Source organism: Mobula hypostoma, chromosome 17, assembly GCF_963921235.1.
Source record: "Mobula hypostoma chromosome 17, sMobHyp1.1, whole genome shotgun sequence".
Lineage (NCBI taxonomy): Eukaryota > Metazoa > Chordata > Chondrichthyes > Myliobatiformes > Myliobatidae > Mobula > Mobula hypostoma.
The window spans coordinates 5,775,213-5,798,500 of record NC_086113.1 but is presented as its reverse complement, the minus strand read 5'-3'; the positions used below and the strand labels follow the sequence as shown (position 1 = coordinate 5,798,500).

Genomic DNA, 23,288 nt, shown 5'->3' with positions numbered 1-23,288 from the left:
ACTCTCCTTCTGGAGAACGTTCTGGGAGGTGTACGTAAGGAACCGGTATGTTCCCAGTCAGCCCAGGAGGTTACCATCACCACAAATTAAACTTAGGTCCTCCTTGCTCACTTGTTCATGAATGTGAAAGATCTTAGAGCACTGGTTTGAATAAGATCAATTATCTCCAGAGTCTAAAACTTGAGTCAAAAACAAAATCTCCTGGATCTTTGCTACAGGGACTTGACCACACTTTATAGGCTGGAGGATATTTTGGCACATCCCAAAAGGACACACAGTCTCTATCTTACAAGACAATATGTCGTCATTTTAATCAAAATCTCTAGGTTCTGAGCTCTTTGAAATTCACCCACTTCATTTCAGCAACAGAATTCTCAATGTACATTACACAAAGACACTCCTGCAATCCTATCTTCAAACCTGAAAATCAGTTATGAAAAAGTGTGTGCAATTAGCTCAAGTCACAAGGAACTCGTTCAATATTTGACCTACAAAATAGGCAGAGAGGGGACCTAAGCATCAGAGATTCTGCAGATGCTGGAAATCCAGAGCAAGACACACAAAATTCCAGAGGAACTCAGCAGGTCAGGAAGCATGCGTGAAAATGAATAAACAGTCGACGTTTCAGGTCGAGACCCTTCTTCGGGACTGGAAAGGAAGGGGGAAGATGCCAAAATAAAAAGGTGTGTGGAGGGGAAGGAGGACTAGCTAGAAGGTGATAGGTGAACCCAGGTAGGTAGGAAAGGTAAAGGGCTGAACATAAAGGAATCTGATAAGAGAGGAGAGTGAATCATAGGAGAAAGGGAAAGAGGAGGGAACCTAGGGAAGATGATAGGCAGGTGAGAAGAGGTAAGGGGCCAGAGTGTGGAACAGAAGAAGAGGGGAAAAAAATTTACTGGAAGGAGAAATCGATGTTCATGCCATTAGGTTGGAGGCTACCCAGACAGAATATAAGGTGAGGAGGACTGCAATACCGGAATGGGAATGGGAATGAGAATCAGAATTAAAATGTTTGGCCACCAGGAAGTTCCAGTTGAGATGGAAGGAGTGGAGGTGCTCGATAAAGCGGTCTCTCAATTTACGACGGCTCTCATCAATGTGAAGGAGGTCACTGCGGGAGCTCTCTTTACAAATAGACGGCCCCAGCAGTTTCACAGGTGAAGCGTTACCTCACCTGGAAGGACTGTTTGGGGCCTTGAATGGAGGTGAGTGAGGAGGTGAATGGACAGGTGTAGCATTGTTTCCGCTTGCAGAAATACGTGCCAGTAAGGAGATTAGTGGGGAGGGACAAATGGACAAGGAAATCATGGGGGCACGATCCCTGCCTCCATGAGAGTGAGGGAGAGGTAAAAATATGATTGGTGGTAGGATCCCTTTGGAATTTACGGAAAATGTCGCTTTGGATGTGAAAGCTAATGGGGTGGTAGTTAAGGGCATGGGGAACTCGATCACTGAATTGAATTGACTTTATTTCTTACATCCTTCACATACATGGGGAGTAAAAGTCTTTATGTTACATCTCCATCTAAATGTGCAATCATAGTAATTTATAATAAATAGAACAGTCAATGTAATATAGAGTACACTCAAATCAGCGTGAGTTCATCAGTCTGATGGCCTGGTGGAAGAAGCTGTCCTGGAGTCTGTTGGTCCTGGCTTTTATGCTGCGGTACCGCTTCCCGGATGTTAGCAGCCGGAATAGATTGTGGTTGGGATGACTTGGGTCCCCAATGATCCCACGGGCCCTTTTTACACACCTGTCCTTGTAAATGTCCTGAATCATGGGAAGTTCACATCTACAGATGCGCTGGGCTGTCCGCACCACTCTCTGCAGAGTCCTGCGATTGAGGGAAGTATAGTTCCCATACCAGGCAGTGATGCAGCCAGTCAGGATGCTCTCAGTTGTGCCTCTGTAGAAAGTCCTTAGAATCTGGGGGCCCATACCAAACTTCTCAATTATCTGAGGTGAAAGAGGCGCTGTTGTGTCTTTTTCACTATACAGCTGATGTGTTCAGACCACATGAGGTCCTCGGTGATGTGGATGCCGAGGAACTTGAAGCTGTTTACCCTCTCAACCCCAGATCCATTGATGTTAATAAGGGTTAGCCCATCTCCATTCCTCCTGTAATCCACAACCAGCTCCTTTGTTTTTGCAACATTGAGGGAGAGGTTGTTTTCTTGACACCACTGTGTCAGAGAGATGACTTCTTCCCTGCAGGCCACCTCGTTATTGTTTGAGATAAGGCCAATCTATGTAATGTCGTCGGCAAATTTAATTAGCAGATTGGAGCGGTGGGTGGCGACACAGTCATGGGTATACAGGGAGTAAAGGAGGGGACTCAGGACGCAGCCCTGAGGGGCTCCTGTATGGAGAGTCAGAGGGGTGGAGGTGAGGGAGCCCACTCTTACAACCTGCTGGCGATCTGACAGGAAGTCCAGGATCCAGCTGCACAAGGCAGGGTCAGGCCAAGGTCTCTGAGCTTCTTGTCGAGCCTGGATGGAACTATGGTGTTGAATGCTGAACTGTAGTCCAAGAACAGCATTCTCACATAAGCATCCTTCTTCTCCAGATGTGTAAGGACGGCGTGTAGAGCAGTGGCTATTGCGTCGTCTGTCACAATCTGTCGGTTGTGTCGGTAGGCGAATTGCTAAGGCAGAAGGAAGATGAGGTGAGTGCGGATGTCTGGGAAACAGAGGAGATGCTGGTGAGGGTAGCAAAACCACATTCTTTGAAGAAGGAGAACATCTCTGATGTCCTGGAAAGGAAAACCTCATCCTGGGAACAGATGCTGTGGAGATGAAGGAAGTGAGAAAAGAGAACAGCATTTTTACAGGAGATAGGTTGGGAAGAGGTCTCGTCAAGATAGCTGTGAGAATCGATAGCCTATAAAAGATGTTGGTCAACAGTTTGTCTCCAGAGATGGAAACAGAGAGCGATCGAGAAACATAGAAACATAGAAAACAGGTGCAGGGTAGGCCATTCGGCCCTTCGAGCCTGCACCGACATTCAGTACGATCATGGCTGATCATCCAACTCAGAACCCTGTACCTGCCTTCTCTCCATACCCCCTGATCCCTTTAGCCACAAGGGCCATATCTAACTCCCTCTTAAATATAGCCAATGAACTGGCCTCAACTGTTTCCTGTGGCAGAGAATTCCACAGATTCACCTCTCTCTGTGTGAAGAAGTTTTTCCTCATCTCAGTCCTAAAAAGGCTTCCCCTTTATCCTTAAACTGTGACCCCTCATTCTGGACTTCCCCAACATCAGGAACAATCTTCCTGCATCTAGCCTGTCCAATCCCTTTAGAATTTTATACGTTTCAATAAGATCCCCCTTCAATCTTCTAAATTCCAACGAGTACAAGCCTAGTCGATCCAGTCTTTCATCATATGAAAGTCCTGTCATCCCAGGAATCAATCTGGTGAACCTTCTTTGTACTCCCTCTATGGCAAGAAAGGGGAGGGAGGTGTCAGAAATGGATGAACTGAATTTAAGGGCAGGGTGAAAGCTGTTCAAATGAACACACTCACTAACCCTAACCAGTAAGTCTGGAATAATGGAAGAAATCGAAGCACCTGGAGGAAACCCACACGATCATCGGAAGAATATACTAACTTCTTACAGACAGTGGTGGGAATTGAACCCCGATCTTACCGTTGGTGCTGTAAAGCAATGTGCAAACTGCTGTGTTACCATGCTGCTCTTGTAAGTAAAGATGCTGCTTTTCTACTCATGGCTATTTAAAATTATTTTTCTTTTATTTTCCGAAATCAGAACACCTTATTCCTTACGTCAATACAGTCCTCTTTAATTGAGGTGCTGCCATATATCCAGCCCCTGCACTACCATGACCACTCAGTGGGATGGGTGTGACCGTGTCAGAGTTGATATTTTCCCTGAGGGCCTTTACACAAAGTTCACTCAGCATTTTCGTGCCAAGATTAAAATGTCTGCTGGCATGAGCAACTGTCAACTCTAACTCATGCCAAAGTATGGGGAAGCATGCTAATTGGCCAACATGCTGAGCTGTTAAAGAGAATCTCTTAAACCATTTGGAAATATTTACGTTAACTAAAAGTGATAGATTGTTGTTGAAGTAGCAGTCAATCTGCAATGGCACTCTCCCAAGCTGTCCTTAGTTGTACTATGGTCCAAAGACACAATTCAAAGTTCAGCTTTTACGATTAAATATCAACATTATTGACTCTTGCCCCGTGGCCATACTGTTGGCCAAAAAGAACAAAATTCTGCCAGTGAACAGGAATGAGGTAAGGCAGCTGAAGCAGACAAAGTAAATGTCTCTGTCCTTGCCACGTGGTTGCAGGAATGGAGGCTGCCATTTTGTGAACTGGTTAGTAAACTGGTTCTTACTCAGGAATAGCTGAGCGGGTGAGAGGAAGGAGTAAGGAGGGAGGACGGAGTAATTACTGGAAGTTAGAGAAATCAATATTCATGCCAACAGGTTGGAGGGTGCCCAGTTGGAATTTGAGGTTTTGCTCCTCCAACCTGAGTTTGGCCTCATCGTGGTAGCAGAGGAGGCCATGGAGTGATAGGGACAGACACCTGTCAAATGATTCAATACAAGGAAGTTTATATTGTGCTTGTAATGTATCCAAGGCATTCTCTAGGGCAGGGGTTCCCAACCCCTTTTACATCATGGACCCCTACCATTAACCGAGGAGTCTGTCAACCCCGGGCTGGGAAGCCCTTCTCTAGGACCTTATTTAAGGGTTTATGGTAAGGTTTGTTATGTTTTGTAACTTCAAAACATTAAACTAATTCAAAGGAAGACATGGGAGTCTGAAATATGAGTCTAACATCACACTTACTTGAAGCAAGACACGCACATATCAGGCGGCGGTGTGATGACACATGCAGTTCAGGTATTTATACATATAACCCGTAATGAATTCTTTATAAGAACAAAAATGCTTAATCAACCAATATATATACAAGATTACTCAAATATTAACTACACAACAGTACAATTGACATCCTTTTTGGCCAATAAGATTAATAACATGTTTACGTTCCTCTTACTTACTGCCTGTTACAACTCCTCCATCTCTGTCCGTCCTTGGCCTTATATTGCCACACACAGATTCTTCATTGCTGTTTCTGTAACAGTTCTGTTTCACCAGTCAGAGCTGTTAGCCCTGAGCTGAACCCCCAAACCTGGAGGCCCTGTGGACCACTTTTAGTCTGGCCTCCACGTTTGGTATGGGTGACCCTACCAAGCTCTTCATAGAATTTATCTATATCCTCATTTGTTCCATCTGTTGTTGGTGCATTTACCTGTATAATTGCTAAATCAAACGGTTGTCCTCTGAATCTAACAAGGAGCACTCTTTCTGATATTGTCCAATGTCCTAAAACACTTCTTGCCATGTTTTCATCCATAAGAATTCCTACTCCATTAGTGTGGGATGTTCCACAAGAATAAACTAGTGTTTTATTTCTAATCCGACATGTTCCAGCACCTGTCCAACGAACTTCGCTAATTCCCATGAAGTTAATCTTTAGTCTTTCCATTTCATTTATCACATTGTTCAACCTTCCTGCTTGATATAGGGTTCTTACAATCCAAGTGGCAATAATTTTCTTTTGTGTTACATGAATTTTATGAGCAGTAGCTTGATGACGGTCGGGGATCCCCTGCTGACCAGAATCAATGCTAAAGTAGGACAAGGTGCTGATGGAAATACCATAGGAAAATTTGGACTGGGGAAAGAAATGAACGAGGTGAGAAATGGGTAGAATGGTGCAAGATGAATAATCAGGTCATTATGAATACCTACTTTAAAAACCATTCAAGACGCTTGTGGGCCTGAAAAAGTCCAGGTGATAACACCAGAAATCAAATTGACTTTATTACTATAAACCATAGATTTAGAAACTCAGTGACTCAATGCAAAACATATCCAGGTGCAGACTGTAATAGTGACCATAACCCAATAGTGTGTCATGTAAAAGTAAAACTTAAAAAACTAAAGAAGCAAAAACCTGAACAATCCCTTGACTACTTGCAATTAATTAAAGAAGAAAACTTAAGACAAAAATTTACAATTGAAGTAAGAAATAGATTTCAAAGTCTAGAAATAGAGTCTGTTGAAGATGATAGCAATCATGTAGAAATGAAATTTAACTCTCTAAAGGATGCCTTGGTAGAATCAGCAAAGTCGGTGATTCCTAAAAAAGAAAAAAGCACAAAGAATAAATGGATGACAGATGAAATGAAAAATCTAATGGAAGAAAGGAGACGGAAGAAAGCAAATCCTATAGAATGTAAGTCCTTAGATAAAAAAGTTAAAAGATTATGTCAAAAAGCAAAAGAAGAATGGTTAAACCAGGAATGTGAGCAAATAGAAAGAATCCTTGTTACTGATCCAAAAAGGTTACATCAACAAATCAAGAATATCACTGGTAAAACGTTCCTCTGCTCTTCAGGTGGATGTTTGAAAGCAAAGGACGGTACCATTATCATGGAAAAAGATGAGATTATGAACAGATGGACTGAGTATATTCAGGAATTGTTTGAAGACAATCAAGGCGAAAAAACAGAAATTAAGAAAAACATTGAAGGTCCAAGTATTTTAAAATCTGAAGTTCGTAATGCAATAAATAAGATGAAGAAAGGAAAGGCAGCAGGTCCTGATGAATTAGTAATAGAACAAATTATCACCCTTGAAGATTATGGAATTGAAAAGCTTACTGATTTAATCAATGACATTTATGAGACTGAAATAATACCTGAAGAGATGAAAAAATCAGTATTTATCACTCTTCCTAAGAAACCTGGGGCAATAGAATGTGAATTACATAGGACCATAAGTTTAATGAGTCATATCACCATGATACTTCTAAGAATTTTGATGACAAGAGCTAAAAGTAAGATACAAGCTGAAATAGGCAAAGAACAATGTGGTTTTGTGAAAGACAAAGGTACAAGAAACGCGATATTGATGTTAAGGATACTATCAGAACAAGTTATTCAAGTGCAAAAAGATTTGTTTGTTTTATCGACTGCACAAAGGCATTTGATAAAGTGAAGCACAATAAGTTATTTGAAATATTACAGGAAACTCTAGATCTAGGTTCAAAAGACCTCCGCCTAATCAGAAATCTGTACTGGGAACAAACTGCCGCTGTAAGAATAGATGGAGAATTGAGTCAGTTTATGAAAATCAAGAGAGGCGTTAGACAAGGGTGTGTTTTCTCCCCTGATTTATTTAATGTGTACAGTGAGACAATATTACAAAAAATAAGAGACATCTTGGGAATCAAAGTTGGCGGTGAAAACACCAATAATTTCAGATATGCGGATGACACTGTGTTAATTGAAAGCACGGAGGAAGAACTACAAAACTTAATTGATATAATTGTTGAAGAAAGTGCAAAAATGGGTCTATCTATCAATTGCAAAAAGACAGAATATATGGTGATATCCAAAAAGAAGGAGAATCCTATCTGCAGGCTGAGAATAACCGGGGAAGACATAAAACAAGTACAGAACTTTTGCTACTTAGGAAGCTGGGTGACATCAGATGGCAGGTGCGACTTGGACATTAAAAGAAGAATAGGGATGGCAAAAGACACCTTTACAAGAATGAAGAGTATACTGACTAATACTAAACTAGGCATGACAACCTGCCTCGGAGTACTGAAATGTTATGTTTATCCAGTTATGTTAAGAATTTTGGACAATATCTAGTAACATGAGGAAACGAATTGTAACAGCAGAGATGTGGTTTTTGAGGAGGATGCAAAGAATATCATGGACGAAACGAATATCTAACGAGGATGTCATGAACAGAGCAAACACAAAAAGAGAAATAATGTATGAGATCATGAAAAGGCAACGTAACTTCATTGGACATGTGATTAGGAAAGAGGAGTTAGAATGCATGGTAATTATGGGAAAGATTGAAGGGAAGAAAGCAAGAGGAAGACAAAGACAAATGATGATGGAGACAGCAGCCAGGGAACTGGAAATGAATACCAATGAATTGATCCACTTGACCCGAAACAGGAGTGTGTGGGCCATGGCAGTCAAAGCTCAGACTGGGTACGGCACCTGATGATGATGATGATGACGATGATGACCCTACCAAGAGCCAAAGTATAATTCCAAGATTGAAAGGCTTATCATATGCAGAGGGTTTGATGGCTCTGAGGCCTGTAGTTACTGAAATTCAGAAGAATAAGGGGGACGATCTCATTGAAACCTATCGAATGTTGAAAGGGCTTGATATAGTGGATGTGAAGAAGACGTTTCCTATGGTGGGGGAGTCTAAGATTAGAGGACACAGCCTCAGAATAGGGGGATGTCCGTTTAGAACGGAGATGAGAAGGAATTTCTTTTGCCAGAGAGTGGTGCGTCTGTGGAACTTGTTGCAACAGGCAGCTGTGGAGACCCAGTCACAGGGCGTACTTAAGGGAGTAGGTTGACAGGTTCTTGATTAGTCAGGGCATGAAGGGATATGGGGGAGAGGCTGGAGATTGGGTCCCAGAGGGAAATGGATCAGCCATGATGAAATGGTGGAGCAGACTCCATGAGCCAAATGGCCTAATTCTGCTCCTATAACTTATGGTCTTATAAGGCCCTGACTCCAGCCAGCATAGCTCTCTGTATCACTGAGGCACACCAGCCTCCAAACCATGGCATGGTTGTGGTCCTCTTCAAGGTACCTTCCTCTGTTCAACTTTATTTGCAATATCTACATCAAAATACATACAATGTGAAATGCTGCTATTCTTTAGGTCAGATTATGGCTTGGGCATCTTTATTAGATTACATAAGATTTATTTATTAATCACATGTACATTGAAACATACAGTGAAGTGTGCCAGTTGTGTCAACCACCAGCACAATCTGAGGACATGGCGGGGGCGGCCTGCAAGTATTGCCACAACTTCAGCACCAGCATGCCTTACCCACAATGCTTGGCAGAACAACATGACGCCAACATACAACAAGCAGCAACAGCAGAACAACTTCTTTCCCACCCCCCCATCCACACACACAGACGGCCTCCAACCCCCGGACAGGCCGCCACTGAGCCTTTGACCTCCTGGCCATGGCTCCGGACCTCCGGACTCGCAGATGTCAGGCCTCTGACCTCCAGACTTGCTGACCTTGAGGGTTCCACCTCTAGACTCGCCAATCAGAGGCCTCTGACCTCAGGACCTGCTGACTAACCTTGGGACTCTACTCTTGCGATTTGCTGACTACGGATCTCTGGCCCCAGCAATCACTGACCAAAGAATATCAGGCCCTCATTCCTAGGGGCCCACAGACCTCAGTTGTCGGACCACCATCTTTAGAGCTCACCGATCTCCAGCATAGGAGTGCTCCAATTTCCAACTTCTTCCACTTACTCCATTTGTTCTCTCTGTTCTCTTGCTCCCCTCTTCCCTGTCCCTACCTGTCACCTGACCTCTAACTTCCTACACCGTCATCAAAAGCCATCCGTATGATCCTTAAAAAAATAAACGGGAGCTCCAATTCTGACAGACAGCACATTATCTAAAAAAACGTTCTATCATTAGTTCTGTCATGTACTATCTCTAATGAATCACACAGCTTGCTGCTTCACAGCAAGGCACTACATCTCAATGCCTATCTCTAAGACAGCGGAAAATAGGTGGTCATTCAAATTAATTATAACAGTACTTCATTAAATAAAAGCCCATTACAATGTCAAGACCATCTGTACTGTGGGTCCTCCACTGAAACAAACACTAAGTACTGCAACAACACTTCATCACGTGGGATAGCCATGGATTCAAAAGTTCAAAAGTTTAGAGTAAATTTATTATCAAAGTACATATATGTCACTATATACAACCATGATATTCATTTTCTTGTGGGCATTCACAGAAAGTACAAGAAACACAATAGAATCAATGAATGACCACAGCCAACAGGACAAACAACCAGTGTACAAGAGATAACAAGCTGAGCAAATACAGAAACAACAAATACTAACAATAAATGAGAAATAAATATTGAGAATATGACCATGAGACCAAAAGGTATAGGACCAGAAGTAGGCCATTCGGCCCATCAAGTCTGAGACGAATATGAGATGAAAAGTCCATGAAAGTGAGTCCATAGTTTGTGGGATGAGTGAAGTTATCCTCTCTGGTTCCAGAGACTAATGGTTGAACTGTTCCTGAACCTGGTGGTATCTGATGTCACCAATTGAATTTCAGGTGCAAGTTTTTGAAGGCTGAATCAATCAGATAAACCATTTCCATTAAGTTCAGATGGCAGACCAAAAGTGCAAGGATTGGAATGATCAATGATTTCAAAGTCAAAGTCAAAGTAACTTTATTATCAAAGTACACATATGTCACCATATACAACCCTGAGGTACATTTCCTTGCAGGCATTGATAAATAAAAAGGAAATGCAACAGAATTTATGAAAAAAACTATACATAATCAAAACTGACAAACAACCAGTGTGCAAAAGAAGACAAATTATGCAAATAAAAGTATAAGTAATATTTAGAGCATGAGTTTTAGAGTCCCTGAAAATGAGTCTGTAGGTTGTGGAATGAGCTCAATGTTGTGGTGATTTAAGTTATCCACACTGGTTCAGGAGCCTGATGGGTGTCAGGTAATAACTGTTCCTGAACTTGGTGGTGTGGGGCCTGAGGCTCCTGTACCTCCTTCCTGATGGCAGCAGTGAGAAGAGAGCATGGTCTGGGTGGTGGAGGTACTTTGACGTTGGATGTGGCTTTCTTGCGTCACTGCTCTTTGGAGATGTGGTCAATGGTGATCAACACAGTCATGCATTTCATTTTTTTAAAATTATCTGCATCAAAATACTCTAAACTCAGATTTGGAAAGGTTAGATGCAGAGTAAAGTTATCCCTCATTTCCATTTAACGTAGGAACAGGGGTTCCAATCTGGGAAAAAACGGACCCCTTAAGGCTCCATGGCATAAAAAAAGTTGGGAACCGGAACCCCTACTTTAGAAGTTATCTTATGGATTAATATTTATATGTGTTTTTATTATTGTGTACTTTATCTTATTGTGTTTGCTTGGACTGAATCAGATCCAGAGCAACAATTATCTCATTCTCCTTTACAATTGCATACTGGAAATTACATTAAACAGTTTTGAATTTTGAATCTTGAATTATTACTATTATTATTATTTTGTATTTGCACAGTTTGTCTTTTGCACATTGGTTGTTTGTCAGCTTTTTTTATGTATAGTTTTCATAAATTCCATCAGATTTCTTTATTTTCCTGCAAATACTTGCAGGAAAATAAACTTCAGGGTAGTATTTTGATCATAAATCTACTTTGAACTTTGTTGTCTTTAATGGGAACTGAAGTTTTGAAAACAAAAATATTAGCTACAAAACATCAAGTGAACTAGAACCAGGAATTCCATTAACCAAGGCATGAAAAAGGTCATACTATGGGAGCCACAGACAAATCTGAGCATTTTCTATCCTTCATGCCACATATTCAGCTGGAGTGATCCCCTGAACTCCCAACTGTTCAGCTTCAATGATCAATCTTTTTTGTGGAACATTAACAAAATGTCTTTTGGAATTCCTGGTACAAATTATCAATTGACTTAGGTGTTACGGTATGCAACTTACCACACCAGCTTCCGGGGTTTAGATGCTCAGATTTTCCTGTGTACGGTTACAGCTGGCACGGACCCCTTAAAGATTCAAGCCCGCCATGTTTTGCACCAGGATATTAGTATTTAAAGTGCTCCTGATCTGAGGTTCGGTGCTCAATCATCAGCTCTACTTTTATTCAGTCTGCAGTTGTGTTTTTGGGTTTCTATCTCGTTTAGATTCTCGTCTAGCATCTGGTCAAGATCCATGTTCTCATCTCAGTCTCGAAATCATGTCTCGATTCTAGTCTTGGATACTCCAGCACCTGGGTCCTCACCATCCTTGTCTAGGCCTCTCAGCACAGGTGGCCATTTCACCGAATCCAAATCTGCTAGCAGCTTTGTACAAGTCAATACATTATTTTACAAAGGTGGATGGAAAACAAATAGATTTTTATAATGGCACCCCCTGGAGATTACTCAATGGCTGTCAACACCTCTCAGCTCCGGTCACTGGTTGTTCTCAGTGCTCTGGGGTGAATGCTGTTTAATCCTGGGAGCTTTATTTTAAGATCTCTCAGCTTGTCCGGAACTTCAAAGCCATTCGTACTCACACTTATTCTCAACTTGTGAATGATGACTCTGTCCTTTTCCGGCAGAAGGGTATGATGCCACCGTCTCCTCTGTGAATAGTTTAAGGACGTAATCATTCCAAGTATTTACCACCTTAAGCTCATTAGCAGTTTCACATCCTCTTTCCAAAGCTTTTAATATCCTTATTGCTTCACACAACTAGCATCAATAGAACTGAAAACACTTCTCTGTTGCACATTTCCTCTCTCTTTTCTTCTAGAATTTTCTTTGCCCTTCAGGTCACATTCACCACCAGCACAGGTGCACCAAGGTTGTGTGTTTAATCCCAGAATCTATTCACGACTGTGGGGCTAAGCACACCTCCAATGCTATACTTAGGTTTGCTGATGACACCACTGTTGTTGGTCAAATCCAAGGTGGTGACGAATCAGCATATAGGAGGAAGATTGAAAATCTGGGTGAGTGGTGCCACAGTGACAACCTCTCACTCAACATCAGCTAAAACAAAAGAGCTGATTGTCGACCCTCACAACACGCTGGAGGAACTCAGCAGGTCAGGCAGCATCCGTGGAAAACATCAGTCAACGTTTCGGGCCGGAACCCTTCGTCAGGACTGCAGGGGGAAGGGGCAGAGGCCCTATAAGGAAGGTGGGGGGGAGGGTGGGAAGGAGAAGGCTGGTAGGTTCCAGGTGAAAAACCAGTGAAGGGAAAGATAAAGGGGTGGGGGAGGTGATAGGCAGGAAAGGTGAAGAAGGAATAGGGGAAAACACAATGGGTAGTAGAAGGAGGCGGAACCATGAGGGAGGTGATAGGCAGCTGGGGGAGGGGGCAGAGTGACATAGGGATAGGGGAAGGGAGGGGGAGGGAATTACCAGAAGTTGGAGAATTCAGTGTTCATACCAAGGGGCTGGAGACTACCTAGACGGTATATGAGGTGTTGCTCCTCCAACCTGAGTTTAGCCTCCTCATGGCAGTAGAGGAGGCCACGTATGGACATATCCGAATGGGAGTGGGAAAAAGAGTTGAAGTGGGTGGCAACAGAAGGTCCATGAACCAGTCCTCATTAGGAGGTGGCGAGGGTCAGTAATTTTAAATCCCTTGACATTACCAGATCAGAGGATCTGTTTTGGGACCAGTGCATAAGAGATATCACATAGAAGGCACAACAGCACCTTGACTTTCTTTGAAGTTTGCACAGATTCAGCAAGCCATCGAACACTTTGACAAACTTCTACAGATGCACAGTGGAGAGTATCCCAACTGGCTGCGTCACATCCTGCTATGAAAACACCAATGCCTGGGAATAGAAATGCCCACAGAAAGTGGTGCATATAGCCCAGTCCATCACAGGCAAAGCCCTCCCCAGCATTGAGCACAGTTACAAGGAGCACTGCTGGGAGAAAGCAGCATCCATTATCAAGGACCCTCATCATCCAGGCCATGCTGCTTCTCACTGCTATCATCAGCCCGGAGGTACAGGAGCCTCAGGTCTCACATCACCAGTTTCGGGAACAGTTATTACTCTTCAATCATCAGGTTCCTGAACTGGCATGGATATCTTCACTCACCACAATGCTGAACTGATTCCACAACATACAGACTCTCTTTAATGTCTCTGCAACTCATGTTCTCAGTATTATTTATTTTGTAAATTGCTGTTTGTCAGAGTTTGTTTACAACTGGATTTTCAGAAATGCTATTTCTTTATTTTCCTATAAATGCCTGCAAGAAAATTAATCTCGAAGTATTATATGGTAACATACACATACTTTGATAATAAATTTACTTTGACGTTGATTTTAGCTCAGATGCTTTGAGGTCGTCTTCAACCTTTACCTGCAACATCACCTTCACAAATATCCCAGAGTATTTACCTCGACCCACTTCCCCTCCCGAAGGACACAAGCTACAATTCTCTTCCAGCCGCCCCGACACCTGATCCCCAGGCATCAACACCTGAAAGCGCACCAGAGACACAAGAAATTCCGCAGGTGCCGGAAATCCAGAGTGACGCACACGCCGGAGGATCTCAGAGATCAGGCAGCATCAATAGAGAGAAATAAATAGTCCATGTTTCGGGCAGGGTCACTTCATCAGGACATGTTTTTCACTCAATTTCTTGACACCTTGGCACCAACATCCCAATCTCCTTTCTCTGCATACCTGAAGGGTCCTCACTTCCATCCAACATGGCCCAATTCAAGAGACCATTCAGCCCATTGAGTCTGCTCCACCATTCTATCATGGCTGATTTATTTTCCCTCTCAACCTTATTCTCATCCCTACTCCCCATAACCTTTAACGCTTTTACAAATCAAGAGCCCATCAACCTCCACTTTAAACATACCCAGAGATTTGATCTCCATAGCCATCTGTGGCAATAACTTCCACAGATTCACCACCCTCCGGCTAAAGAAATCCTCCCTCCTCAACTCTGTATTCTGAGCCTATGCCATCTGGTCTTAGACTACTCTGCTATAGGAAATATCCTCTCCACATCCACTTTATCTAGGCCTTTCAATATTCAGTAGGTTTAAACGTGAGTACAGGTCCAGAGCCATCAAGTACTCCTCATACCTTAATCTTTTCATTCCAGCAATCTCATAAATCTCCTTTGGGCCTCCAATATCAACCCATCCTTTTTAGATATGGGGTCCAAAACTGCTCATAATACTCCAGATGTTGTCTGACCAATGCCTTATCAAGCTTCACCATTACATCCTTGTAATGCTGAGTGTGTAGAGTCAGCATTAGGCCTCCAGTTCACCAAGAAAATCATCCAGTTCGCCAAGAAAAGGCCTCCAGTTTACCACTTTTCCACAGTTTTAAGTTCTAACTATCCATTCCCCTATCATCCCCAGCTCCTAGACACCATCAACCAGCTCCCTGTACATTAGTGTTTGGCTCTCACCCCAACCCAACATTTCCTCCATTATTGTACCCTTTCTTTTCCAGAGCCCTTGTGGATTGGCCTCAGTCCCAGATCTTGCCACAGGTTGAAGGGAGTCCTTGTCCTTGTGTTCTGATTCACCACTGATCAACGCCTTGTGTGATAATGTCTTCAAACACCAAGCCCCCATCCGAAGAGATGGTGGCACATTGAGCAGTGAACCAAATTTAGTGTCTCTTTGCCCTCAGATAAATTTCTATCTCTGACACTATTACAGGTCAGGGCATTGGAGTTTATAGTTCAATTCTGGTGCCGTCTGTAAGAAGCTCCCAATATTTATTGCAAATTTATTTTTATTTCTTTTTCCCACAACCTATGGATTCTCTTTCAAGGACTCTTCATGACTTATTTATTTATTTATTATTGTTCTTTCTATTTTTTTGTATTTGTGCAGTTTATTGTCTTTTACACAGTGGTTGTACGCCCAGTTGGTGCGGTCTTTCATTGATTTTATAAGTATGCCTGCAAGAAAATGAATCTCAGGGCTGTATGTGGTCACATACATGTACTTTGATAATAAATTTACTTTGAACTTCTGAAAAAACTTTGAACTTTGAAGTTTGTATGTCTTCCCCATGAATGCATGGGTTTCCTCCGGGTGCTCTGGTTTCCTCCCACAATCCAAAGATATTCCGGTTACTGGTTAATTGGTCATTGTAAATTGTCCTGTGATCAGGCTAGGGTTAAATAGGTGGGGGGCTGGGTGGTGCCAGAAGGCCCTGTTCTGCATTGGATCTCTTAATAAAATAAAAATAGTAATCCTTATTGGGTACCTGTTTCTTGAAAGCTAAACTACATTTTCCATTGATTAGCAATTAAATGGCTCCTTCTTCATTAACCTGTATTACATTACAACAAAGCCACGACTTGAACAACACTTAATTACCTATACAGTACTCTAGAACAGGGGTCTCCAACCTTTTTTGCACCGCGGACCGGTTTAATACTAACAATATTCTTGCGGACTGGCCAACTGGGGGTGGAGGGGGGTGTTCAAGTAGGGTTAAACTCACCTCAACATGTCTTTTACAGTTAGGGTTGCCAACTTTCTCACTCCCAAATAAGGGACAAAAGTAGCAGTCAAATCCTGGGACACTTTACCCCAGGAAGCCTTGTGCGGGCACCTGGGTGCGCATGCGCGTACGCGCCGATTTTTTCCCACAAATCGGTTTTGCCTTCATCTTCCCAACTATACTGTACATACATTATTTCTACTTTATATAGGCTGTGTATTTATCATATCATTCTTGCTTTTACTATATGTTAGTGTTATTTATTTTCAGTTTTATGCGTTATTTGGTATGATTTGGTAGGTTATTTTTTGGGTCTGGGATCACTCAGAAATTTTTTTCCATATAAATTAGTGGTAATTGCTTCTTCGCTTTACGCCATTTCAGCACAAAAGGTTTCATAGGAACGCTTTACCTTAGCGGGGGAAATACAGGACAAGGGAGGTCCCGTATGGGACAAACCAATTTAGCCCAATATACGGGACAGTTGGCAACCCTATGTTCAAGTTCAACAGTGCATGACAGGGAATGAGGAAAGGTGCAGCTGACTCATATCGTTTCCTCGCAGCCCGGTAGCACATGCTTTGCGGCCCGGTGGTTGAGGACTGCTGATCTAGAACATCTTGAAGACATGAACCCCATCCCCTAAATTAGCCTCAAGTTCCTATGTTAAGAATTCTGGCATATTTCTGCCTTCTTGAGATGTTGTTCTTGATAAAAGTCCTTATAAATGCTGCCACGGGCTAAAATTGGGTTGCCCAGGGTTGGTGACATTCCCTAAGTCCGCCGGAAATTTATGCCATTTGAAAAATAAACAGTGTATCTTGGTAAAGATTGGTTTATTAGCGAGACAGATGGCGGGCGAGTTGCGTGGCCTCAGTTGTAGCGAGGCTGAGGCCTCAAGCTGCGGGCTTGCCTGTTGTAGCATTCTAGGAGAGGAGACACTGGAGGAGGTGTCCCTGCTGGATTGGAGGCTGGTCACTCCCATCGGTGTTGCCCTCCAGTGTTCGATATACATATACGTATAGCATATCACTTGTTTCTACTGGCTTCAAATGCTGTCTTATATGTGCTACATGTGCCTTGTGCTGTGTGTGACTGTTGGTACTGTGTTTTGTACCTTGACTCCAGAGGAGCGTTATTTCGTTTGGCTATATTCATGGGTGTACATGAATGACAATTAAAATTGAACTTGATATGGTCAGTTTTCCAGTAATTACGGCACAGCTGATTCTGTATTCTTCTAGAAACTTAGTTTTCGGTAGCAGATGTTTACGCCTATTTTACAGGTTAATTGTTATCACTGGAATTTGTGTTATCTCTCATCTGAGTAAGAGATGGCTGCAATTACTTCTTCCGTTGTCTTTTCTTTGTTCTCTCAGCTCTCTCTTGATCATTTTCCATTCTTGTAACACTTAATAAAAGTGAGCAACAAATTTTATGCCTCATTCATGACTTCCGAAGAACTCATAATTTGTGGGTCGAGTTTGGATCGCAAGAAGATCCAAAATAATGAAGTGTATCTTACATTCCCCACTCTCTGCAGAAAATTAGCCGGCCGGTGGTGTAGTAGCATCAGCAATGGACTTCAAGGCGAGTGGCCCCGGGTTCGAATCCAGCCAGTTCCTTGCACTCTATCCATCCGCGCTGGGTTGAGCTAGCAACTTGGCCTCGTAAAAAAAAACAGGCAAAATGCTAAAGAAACAGCAAGAATGAGCTACAAGGAGCGGAGAAGAATAACTAACTAATTCTGCAGGAAATATCCCGTTAACATTAAAAGCCGTATTGCATGTTAGATGTCAATTGGAAGCAATACTGATAATAACAAAGCCATATAAATTCAAAAGATCAGCTCAAATAAAATTAAAAATCATCTCACTCACCTTTCTCAAAGTTAATACGGGGAACCATTATCTCCTTCAAAATTGATGATTGCTCGGATGACTGATTGTTGGTGACAAGGAATAAAATACAATTCCAGTACAATGCATTTACAAAGCATATTCAAGCTAATGCAGAAAATTGCACTGGAAAGCTGCCAAGTAATTCTTGCCTGCTGAAGACTAAATCCCGAGCAGTTTCTTGGACACAGCGTTATAATTTTATTTTTCCAGAAACTTGGATGTTGAGCACTAATGTCTTTCAGACCTCCACTCAAGAGCTAATTCACTGCCTTGGTCAGTTTCCCATTTTTAATGCTTCTCTTCTTCATTAGAATAAATAGCAATCTGTCCTCTGGGGCAGCTGCCGCTGCTAAATTTGCTCCTTGGGTGACTACGGACACTATTTGTTGTCCTGTTGTGGTTACAGCCACTGTCTGTCCTCCAGCTGTGCGTGCAGCTGCTGCCTATATCTGTAACCCTGGTGCATTTTCTGTTCTTCTGTTGGGACCTGACCCCCACCAAAACCGGCCCCCCCCCCCGGCTCCCATGCCAATCGTTGATGGCAAAGAAACCACTCTACGCTCACAGGTGATTCCACTGACTTAGCTCTTCTGAAACGCAAGTTCCATCCCCAACTGCTGACGAATGTTACATTCCCCTGCTGTCCGATCAGGTGACCAGAATCAGATTTGGGTTTAATATCCCTGATGTAGGTCTGATGGCTCTGGGGCCTGTACGTGCTGGAGTTTAGAAGAATGAGGGAGGATCTGATTAAAACCTATCAAATATTGAAAGGCCTGGAGAGAGCGGATGTGCAGAGGATGTTTCCTGCGTCTACAGCCAGAGAGCATGGCATCAGAGTGGAAAGGTGACCCTTTAGGCATAGTCATAGTCATACTTTATTGATCCTGGGGAAATTGGTTTTCATTACAGTTGCACCATAAATACTAAGTAGTAATAAAACTATAAATAGTTAAATAGTAATATGTAAATTATGCCAGGAAATAAGTCCAGGACCAGCCTATTGGCTCAGGGTGTCTGACCCTCCAAGGGAGGAGTTGTAAAGTTTGATGGCCACAGGCAGGAATGACTTCCTATGACGCTCAGTGTTGCATCTCAGAGGAATGAGTCTCTGGCTGAATGTACTCCTGTACCCACCCAGTACATTATGTAGTGGATGGGAGACATTGTCCAAGATGGCGTGCAACTTGGACAGCATCCTCTTTTCAGACATCACCGTCAGAGAGTCCAGTTCCATCCCCACAACATCACTGGCCTTACGAATGAGTTTGTTGATTCTGTTGGTGTCTGCTACCCTCAGCCTGCTGCCCCAGCACACAACAGCAAACATGATCGCACTGGCCACCACAGACTCATAGAACATCCTCAACATCGTCCGGCAGATATTAAAGGACCTCAGTCTCCTCAGGAAATAGAGACGGCTTAGGACAGTGACGAGGAGAAATTTCTTCAACAAGAGGGTGGTGAATCTTTGGAATTCTTCGGCAAGGACAGCTATGGAGGCCAAGTAATCGAGAATATTTAAAATGGAAGCTTACGGATTCTTGATTAGTCAGGACATCATCAAAGGTTAGGGGGGGAGGCAGGAGACTGGGGTCGAGGTGGAATGGCTGAGCAGACTCAATGGGCCGAATGGCCCGACTCGACTCCCATGTATTGTGGTCTATATGCCATCTTATACTACCTTGAGGTTCATTAGGGTTTCCTGCATCTGCAGAATCTCTTGTGTTTATTAAGAGGTGCAAATCATTGCTTTGTCCATGAAAAGAAATGCAATATCATCCAGAAAAAGAGAGTTAAATTCAAAGTAGTACCGCCTGGTGAAGGATGCCATTGAAATAAGACCAGAGAATAAGAATTTCAATAAAGACAAAGGTCTCGCTCCAAGTAAGAACTGGAATATCATTTCAAACAAGGTGGGAGAGCAGAAACCTGATTGGTTGAAGACTAACCAATCAAGTGGGACAGACAGGAGTTAAGTATATATACCACCAGACTGGACATACCCAGGTATCGTCCCTGACGGAGATAACGGAGTTTGTCATTGAAATATTGGTTGAAATCAACACCTGGACCTGGCTGGAAGCCTGACAGGAGTTAATGCAAAATAAGTATCAATATATTGTGCCAATAATAAGTAAAGAACCTATTTTCTAAAGAACCCATTTGCACCTATTTTCTATGTTTTCTAAAGAAGTAAATAAACAGCAAAGTCATAACACTGAGAATATGAATTGAAGAGTCCTTGAAAGTGAGTCTGTAGGTTGTGGAATCAGTACAGTGTTGAGTTATTCACATTGGTTCAGGAGCCTGATGGTTGAGGGATACTAACTGTTTCTGAACATCGTGGTATGGGATTTAAGGCTCCTGAAGACTCCTGCTCAATGGTAGTAGTGAGAGGAGAGGAGAGCATGGCCTGGAATTCATTGCCATGGGTAGCTGTGGAAGCCAAGTCATTGAGTATATTTAAAATGAACGTTGATAGGTTCTTGATAAGTCAAGGTCCTGATGACGGATGCTGCTTTCTTGTGGCGGAACTCCTTGTAAATGTACTTAGAGGTGGAGAGGGATTTGCCTGTGATAGACTGGGCTGTATCCACCACTTTTTGTAGACTTTTCTATTCCTAGGCATTGGTCAGGATAATCTCCACTGTGCATGTTTGTCAAAGTTTAGGGTGACATGCTGAATCAATGCAAACTTCTAAGAAAGTAGAGACGCTGTCATGCTTTCTTTGTGATGCCACTTACGTGCTAGCTCCAGGAAAGATTCTCTGACATGGCAATACCAAGGAATTCCCCAATGTGGACTGGCTCATGACCTCCAGCTTCTTACTCATGTAGTCAATAAGTAACTCTTTGTTTTTGCTGACATTGGGTGAGAGGTTGTTGTTAGGGCACCTTTCAACCAGATTTTCAACATACAGTCATTTCTTGTAACACATTGGCCCCAAGAATCAGAGCACCAAGACTTTTCTCCATTCTCAACTCGCTAATGCTTCACCTTTGTTCCTACTTGAATGGTTTCCAGCAACTCCCAGACAGCGTCTCTGTACTGGATCCTAAATTTTGCATCCAGTGTGGAAGGTGATGTCTGCTATGCTTCCCAATCTATAAAAAATGGTCAGAAATAGAAACTGCAGACATAAAGAATATATGTGTGACAGACTTTCTAAAAATTACTGAACTAATGCCCAGCATTTGATGGCTCTGGGCCTGTACTCACTAGAGAATGGGGGGTGGGGGATCTCATTGAAACCTATCAAATATTGAAAGACCTAGACAGAGCAGACGTAGTGAGCATGTTTCCAATGTGGGAGAGTCTAGGACCAGAGGATACAAGGGCATTCCTTTAGACCAGAGATGAGGAGGAATTTCTTTAGCCAGAGAGTGGTGAATCTGTGGAATTCATTGCCACAGACAGCCCTGGAAGCCAAGACATTGGGTATTTTTAAAGCACAGTTTGATAGATTCTTGATTAGAAAGGGCATCAAAGGTTTCAGGGAGATGGAAGGAGAATGGGATTGAGATGGATAAAAAAAAACAGCCACGGTGGAATGGTGAAGTAGACTCGATAGGCCAAAAGGTCTCATTCTGCTCTTATGTCTTATAATCTCAACCCAGACTGCTGATGCAAAAACTCGTTCAAACTGGAACTTAAGAGGAATTTATTTGAGTCATGGTGACCAGGAAGCTAAAAATAAAAACGGTTCATTAATAGTCGTTGGAGAAAGAAATACGCAATCCTTCAATCCCCTGGCATCCAACAAGAGAAAATCTGCAGATGCTGGAAATCCGAGCAACACACACACAATGCTGGAGGAACTCAGCGGGCCAGGCAGCAACTATGGAATAAGGTACATTCGACGTTTTGGACTGAGACCCTCTAGCAGCACTACTTTCCATAGTTGCTGCCTGGCCTGCTGAATTCCTCCAGCATTTTGTGTGTGTGGTGCTCCCCTCCCCTGTCCTCTGTCTGATCTACACCACCAGCAACGGGGTCGATCCTTACAGTGAATAAAAACAAATTACAGGTGCGGCTGTTAAACCCCACCCCACCACTGAGCACACCTACGTGGAGCGCTGCCACAAGAAAGCAGCATCCATCATCAGGGACCCCCACCACCCAGGACATGCTCTCCTCTCACTGCTGCCATTGGGAAGAAAGTGCAGGAGCTTCAGGTCCCACAGCAGCAGTTTCAGGAATAGTTATTACCCCTCACCCATCAGACTCTTGAACCGGTGTGAATAACTTCACTCACCACAACTCCTGACTGACTCCGCGACCTATATATTCACTTTCAAGGACGCTACACATTTAGGTTGAAATGTCTAATAGCGGAGGGCGTGCACTTAAGGGAGTAATTTCAAAGGAGATGTGAGGGGGCAAGTTTTTTTGCGCAGGAATTGATGGGTGCCTGGACTGTGCTGCCTGTGGTGGCAGTAGAGACAGAAACTTTAGAGGCTTTTAAGATAAGTTTAGATAGGCACATGAATGTAAGGAAAATGGAAGGATAGGGACATTGTGTAGGCAGAGGGGATTAGTTTGGTTGGCCATTTGATTACTAATTTAATTGGCTTGGCACAACATTGTGCGCTGAAAGGCCTGTTCCTATGCTCCACACATCAAAGTTGCTGGTGAACGCAGCAGGCCAGGCAGCATCTCCAGGAAGAGGTACAGTCGACGTTTCAGGCCGAGACCCTTCATCAGGACTTACGCTGTACTGTTCTACACATAACACATATTCTTCGTACTACGTAATTTCTTGTTTGTAATTATTATTTGTTTCTCTTGTATTCGCACAGTTTGTCTTTTGCACATGGGTTGTTTGTCAGTCTTTGTGTGTAGGTTTTCATTGATTCTATCATGTTTTTTTGTTCTGCTACGAGTATCCACAAGAAAGTGAATCTCAGGTGACACATCTGTACTTTGATAATTAAATTTGTTTTGAACTTTGAACATACAAAATCTCCTCAAACTCCATTATTCCTTTCCCATGGGCTATTTATTTCTTTTGTAATTTACATATTTTTTATGCCGTTGGTCTGTTCTACTGCTGCAGAACAAGTTCCACAACTTATTAGGCAGTCATAATAAAACTCATTCTGACCCTGTGGGTTCTCATTTTTAATACCTGCTAGGTTGCACAGTTTGAGATTATGGATGAGAACACCCAGAAGGGTCATGAATGCTCTTGGCTGTGATATACACTCCGTGGCCACTTTATTAGTTTCGTCTATG

General features: G+C 42.8%; 1 protein-coding gene across 6 annotated transcripts in view; it reads right to left on the bottom strand.

Moving 5' to 3' along the window:
• Positions 1-23,288, bottom strand: part of lrrc3b (leucine rich repeat containing 3B) — a 54,703-nt gene that overhangs the window by 7,535 nt on the left and 23,880 nt on the right. For 2 of the 6 annotated variants that reach the window (XM_063069481.1, XM_063069478.1), the window contains exon 2: positions 17,674-17,815. The exons of 2 other annotated variants lie outside the window; for them this stretch is intronic. The gene's annotated coding sequence lies outside the window, so the exon portion shown is untranslated. Of the gene's footprint in view, positions 1-17,673; positions 17,816-18,028; positions 18,090-21,050; positions 21,100-23,288 lie in introns of those variants that run through there. 2 more of the 6 variants (XM_063069480.1, XM_063069483.1) reach the window with 2 other exon arrangements.